The sequence below is a fragment of the Cyphomyrmex costatus genome, unplaced genomic scaffold, assembly GCF_001594065.2.
Source record: "Cyphomyrmex costatus isolate MS0001 unplaced genomic scaffold, Ccosl1.0 scaffold4, whole genome shotgun sequence".
NCBI classification, from domain to species: domain Eukaryota; kingdom Metazoa; phylum Arthropoda; class Insecta; order Hymenoptera; family Formicidae; genus Cyphomyrmex; species Cyphomyrmex costatus.
Genome location: NW_017278207.1, coordinates 1,388,755 through 1,395,682, shown reverse-complemented (window position 1 = coordinate 1,395,682; position 6,928 = coordinate 1,388,755).

Sequence of the window (6,928 nt, the reverse complement as noted above, 5' to 3'; positions counted from 1 at the left end):
ACATGAAAACGTTAAAGGGAATGATACGTCTCGGCTTAAGTCTATCTATTTATGTTAGTATTTTCGTATACAGATATATGTAACTTTATGGTATATTTTTATTGATTAATTTTTATTATTTTACTTGAATATAAATAAGAATTTATAACTGCAGTAGAGAATTTTTTAATAAAAAGTATTTTTTTAAATCGAGATAACGTTGTATTTGATAACGTTACATAAATGACTAGTTTTTTTTCAACGATTTTGTTTACATTTTGTTTGAAAAAAAAAAATATAATATATCGACATGTGTGTGTGTTGTAGCCTAGATATATATATTAATATTTTCCAGTAACAAATATTTATTGCACGACGAATAGAAAACATGTTATAGACAAATCAAATAAAAACTATATTTTAAATATATGTATATTCAATTTCCAAAAAACTGGAATATAAAATATTCTACTTTTTGAATATAAATTGCATTTAAAATATATTTTTCTTTAAAATAAAATTCGATATTTATAATACAATCTATATTTTAATATCTATTTGAATCGGAAATGTTGCTCGATAAATTATTTCATAATTGACTTAATTCTTTTTTATTAATATATATATACAATACAATATATATGTATAATTTTATTAATATATGCATATATATTCGTTTTCTTGTTTCATCTGTATTTATATCTGTATTCATATCTAGCCTTATTTTTAGTCTGCTGCGGTATGTATAACTCCATTTTCGATAATATTGAAATATACGAATCCTAAAAGCCTCTTTAAAGTGACCTAAATGTCACGCTACAGTTGAGATGCATAATATATTTGGTTTTTTGTACTCTTAAACGGAATTACCAATATGCCACTATCGCTTATTTTAGACTAGCAAAAAGAAAAAAATTCGTAAGAAAAGCATTACGCCGAACGCATACTATAGAATATTACCGAGGTACACAATACGAGCAAATATTTCCTGTGCTTATTAAGCCGTAATATTGAATTTTCTGTCTAGAGGGACTGACAACTCCCTAGTTATTTCGTTACTTCATTTATTCAATAAAAAGACGAAATTGTGCGACAACATATGATTTGATTTTGCTCGAATTTTATTAAAAATTTTTTTTATTTATACGGCTACACAAACATTCATTACCTTCGCACCAATGTTCATTATTCTTATCGCAGAGATTATTAACTGTACATTTTTTCTGTGAATTAACTGCTGGCTTTAAATATAATGTATTATAAGGGCCAGGAACACTTTTCATATTTTTCTTTTTCCACTTTCATAATATACAAAATATTTTTAGTATACTTGTACCATTAAATTATTTTATCTTATTTTATCGTAAAATAGGTAAAAAAAACGGAAAAGAGGAAATTAAATATAATTTATATGGACATATTTATATAAAGTATTAAAGCTTGTTCGGAAACTTTGTTTCAATTTCTTAGCTTAAAATTATATACACAACATCTTCGTAAAAAATAAACGAAATTTAAATTTAAAAAAAGGATTTTAAAGTTTGAAATCTATTTTCGAAAAGTTACTATTTTTTGAGTTTCTGTGAGTTTGGTAATTTTTACATATAAAAAGGCACGAGCTGAAAGAAATGAAAGTTTTTCCTTTTATTTTGTGGGTTTTTCACTTGCCCAAAAAAATTGTGAAAATTTTCAACTATTTATTGTGAAAGTTTGAAGCTTTGTCCACAAAATTGTTTTTAAAAAATGTTCTAACGATTTTTTGTTCCTGAGTTATTCGCGAGTTAAGTAAAGGAACATTTTGATTTTAATTGCTCATATAACTTCGTTAAAAATCATCGTATCTCAATTAAGAAATCAGATTCTTAAAGCTGAAACTTTGTTCTATCGAATGATATAACCGCTAATTTTTTTAATATACAACATACTATTTTGAGCTAAAAAATTTGAAACAAACTTTCCAAACAATGTAATAGTTTTTTAAAAGACAAATTATTAAATCTTTTATTACTATATCTTTTCAATAATAATATATTTGGTTGCGTGTTAAGATGTTTTTTGCTTTAAAAATTATTTTATTATATTTTATCTATTATCAGTATTGTTTACACAAAAACTTGTATTATTTGATGTAATTCGTCAGATATGTCCATATAAACTTTATATCAATTTATAAAGCCAGATGGGAAAGTTTTAATTTAAATTTTTCGCTCACACACACGTACATAAAGAGTCTGTTATTTTTAAATCTTAAAAGTTGAGCAATAAGGACTGATTACCGTGGAAACATAATCGTAAAATTGCGCAAAGCGTAATGGAACTTGCGTGAAATTTCTGCCAGGACGAAGGGTCCGCGCTGTTCAAGTTAAAGGCTCGCGAAACTTTCGTGAAAGTTCATAATGCAAAGCGACGGGAAACAGCGAGGACAGAGACGGATTCGTGGACTCTTGTAAGAGCTTTCGTGAATTCGAAAGACGGAAATTTCTTTCAAGTGAAACTCATGTCGATCGCGTCCTTGATATTTTTCTTCTCTGCGAGATTTTCAGAGACAGTAGGTATACCGCCATGTATGTTGCCGTCGAGTTTCTTTGTTATGCATCCTCTTTCGTCGGAAACCATTATACAAATTTTATACACGCACGTTTCTTAACGAAATGATTGAATGCAATTTACGTGACTGTACGGAGTTAACATGGCAAGACATCTTGTTCCAAGTGTATTTATTCTTCATTCCTACCGTGAATCGTTCAACAGGTTTTTTTCTACAAAAATCTGAGTTGTCGACTCAATAACCTGATCATAACTTATACTGGGTTGACAGTAGATTTACGAAGTGTGCAATTAAAGCTTATTATCTTAACGAGTTGTAACAGCGGATAATCACGTTCCATATTTTATATTTATAAATACTAACTGACTCGTCAGTCTTTAATTTAGATCTACAATAAACGAGATACGTATAAATAAGAATATACTTGTACATAGATAGTCGTCGAAATTTTAGACATGTCTTTTTGCAAGCGAAATTTGAAGTTAAAATAAATTTTTGGGACTGTACTCTACATTACGCGGAAAATTAATATTGATTTCAACGAAGTCGATTGGTGTATTCTTGTATAAACTGAAAAACAAATCTTTTTGATGACAAAAGAAAGTTCAACATCTGTATTGCAACAGCATGTTTTTAAAATATTTTTCATAATATTTTTATCACTTAAAAAAAATCTTGAAATTGTTTTATTTTAATGTATCGCTATATTTGTAGGATGAGTTTCAATTATTAGCATATATTCTAATTATTACTCGTGACAGTACTTTCGTAGGCATACTTGTATAATATACGCCAGGATATAATGCAGTATTTTGTAATGTGCAAATTGAATGCGAACAGAAGCAGCTCTTCCGCATAATTAATTAAGTAGTATGCGTTAGCAAGAATTATGGCACTGTATATTATTATGCTTATCATCTCGCATGAGAAACGCGAGACATTTCCATCGCCGAGCAGAGTGAAAATTCTTGATGACATTTGCAAATGAAATCAGGCCATTAAGGTACTGTCTCTTCCATCTTGTTCCGCACTATTTCCATGAAGACAATGCGATGTTACTTCCGGCCTGTCCGCATTCCGCAGTTATTTTGCAGACAGATGACAGCGATATTGCCACTGCCTCGCGATTAATCTGCATACTCGTCTCGGTAACGATTTGTTCGTCTGAGCAGAGCGCCAGAAATATGAAATAAAACTTTGAAATTTACGTGTAATTAGATTCTCTCTTGTATTGCCTGAATTCTTGAGAAACATTGAGCAAAATTCCCGAATAATGATTTCTCATAAAAATATATAAAATTCAAACACATGTGTAGTCTAATTTAATATATATTAAATGTAAGTATTTAAAACAAAGGAGTGACGTATTGATTTGAGTATTCACGACTAATGTACGTGAATTAAAAATATGCCTAATGTAATTTTAAGAAATTAAGCAATTGATATTGAATTTCTTAATTAAACATCCTAACGCGAGTTATATCTTCGCGTATATGTACGTAATATTAAAACAATTTTAGAAACCTCTATTATAATATCCATATTTCGCCGCAACGCATGAGAGTCTGTTCTTTCTGCGATAAGACGAAGCGCGTACCTCTCTCACGTAACTCGCGTTGGATGCCGGGAGCACGTCTCGTAGTGACATTTGCAAATGATGTTAGACCGTATTAACGTACCATCTTCCATTTACGTGGCACTTTGCGAGAGAGACGAAGCGAAAGGCCGCGTCTTGTTCCCGCTCCTTGTGTGACTTCGCGCAGCCGAGCAGAGCCGAGCCGAGTCGAGTCGTTCCTAAACTAGTTCCAAGTTAATCGGTGACGGCGTTACCATTATGGTGTAGAGTTGCGAGGATGCGAAAGGACCAGAGACCTCCTGGAAAGATGGTCTAGCGGACAGGCCGCGGGAAAAGCGACGATTTGCATTTTAATTGCACTGGCAACCTTCCTTGCCGCCCCCTCGTCGCTGACACTCGTTTTTCGCGATCCCCGGCTAGCTCTTCCCAGTTTCTCACAAAGATCTGCTTGAATACCATCGGGATTTTTTATTTAAATTTGCTGTTGTTAGTTGCAATTCGCGGGAATACGAATCACGTTTACGGTAATTTAAGAGGTTGATACTTCTGCGTGTTCGTCAGTGCGCTAAATATATTGCCAGATGCTGCAGCAGCGATTAGTGAAATGTGGGATGAGTGCTCATAGTGTCGAATAATATTATTCTTGTACATCTGTTACTAAAATCTTCTTGCTATAAGAGATACTTTTTCTCGCGTCCAAGAAATTTGTTTCAACTTCAAACAGGTCTATTGCAAATAATAACATAAAATTTTTGAAGTATGTAAGAATTGTTTAAAAAAAAATTTTAAAAAGATTTGAAAAATAAAAAAAATTGTATACGTAAGATTTACAATTATATCAATTATTTAAATCTAAATGCAAGAATAAAAACACGAATCGAATTCAAGGATTATGTGAAGTTTATTATACATACTTGTAAATATTTCATGATAATTGATAATTTATTTTACAATGCGAAAGACTAATTGCCTTATTTATACAGAATTTTAATTATGTTTTTCTGGAATCTCATAAAATCTGAAGGGCATAATGTTGTCTCTCGTTTTTCGTTATCTTTCTCTCTTCATTTTCGCGCGTAATTGAACGACGAATAATGGCGCGCAGAAGTTCCTACGAAGGGATAGTCGCGAACTTTGCCGCTAAGTTTCCCTTGTACCCCTTGGGCCATTAATAAATTTCACGCAACCGGATAATCGATGATTCGCGGGCATAATGTGAGGATGGCTGGGAGTATTATTACCTAATGGTCATTAGATATATGTATATAAAATAATAATTTACTTGAGTACAAAATACATCGATGTTGTATTTTATAACATGTAAAGTATAAAAGTATAATGCATTTACTGAAGCATACTTTATAAGAATTGTTCTAGACACTCTGTTTAACAGTGAACCTCTATAGGTAAACTTAAAATAATATAAATATAACTTTACACTAAATATACAATGAATACATAGATATTGATACAAATTAATTATGAACGTCTATTAAATTAATTATCGAAATGTACAAATATGTACAATACATGTTACAATACTCTAATACAGCATACCATTATTTCTGTACATTTATTTTCTGATTATTATTATTAATCTGCTATAAATGCGTAGAATACTTATTTCCACATTTTGGTATAGTTTCTTTAAAATTCTGTAAATGAGAGAAATTAAAACATCGAAATGCAATAAAATTTGTAACTACAACAAATGACTAAAAATTATATTTTGTACATACAGTATTTTGCTTAGTTTTGCGGCACATAAAATAATACTTTTATAATTAATAACTAACGCGCACAAATAATTAACGATACGTAACTGCTTTTATTGTAAAGAGTTATTTCAATAAAAAGTTTGGTTTTTAAATTATACACACACTTATTCGCAAAAAGATTTAACTTAATATAAAAATGTAGCAACTTGGCAATCTGTAAAATTTCCCAAAAGTATCTAATATTTTAGATATCTCAAGCTTTAATACTGTTTGAGAAACGCAATCATAAATAATCGCTACTAGAGCTATCTAATTTGAGGATGTATATCATTATTCGCACGCGTGCTTAGAACAAGCTTGCGCTTGCTAACCCTAGTAAATTTGCCTTAAGAGAGGATGCAGGCCCGTCTTCCTGGTCTCTTGGCAGAACTAGTTTAGATACAACTGTCACCCCGTTGTGACAGCGTTCGTAACACCATAGTACCACTGTCTGTGCTTGTTTTACGACCTGCGTTACCGGCTACAATAGCGGTTCCCTTACACCGGGAAGTTAAGGTCTTCCTTCCTGAATTCATTCCGCGGCCCATCAGCATTTCCCTTTGGTATTTGTCCTTCGAATTATTCAGTCGACCTGGCTCTCTCTTGGCCCGAGAACCAGAAAGTAGCAAGAACCTCTCGCTGTTGACGCAAATCGCAGCTGTCTTAAATAAATAAGGGCCACTGTCCGGTTCAAGCGATAGCTTCTCATTTTAATGTTTCGCGAGATGCATACGAGATCAGAAATTGCTGCGAACTATTCATAAATAAATCAATATCTGCAATATAAAAATGCATCAATATTCTTGTTCGAAAAAATCGCTAATTTTTCAAATTGCATGATTCAATTCTTTTTTTTTTTATAACTGTGCAATGAATATTCATCTCGGATATATAGCGATGATAATAATGCAATAATATGGTTTACAGTTTACCTTCATGATAATTTTAGTTACAATGTATATAAAATAATTAACTTGACAATTTCTTTTCGAAGCGTTGAGATTAAATTCACAAATAAAACGTTGATTACAAAAATAATTAATGTTACTTATATAATAATCAACTAAT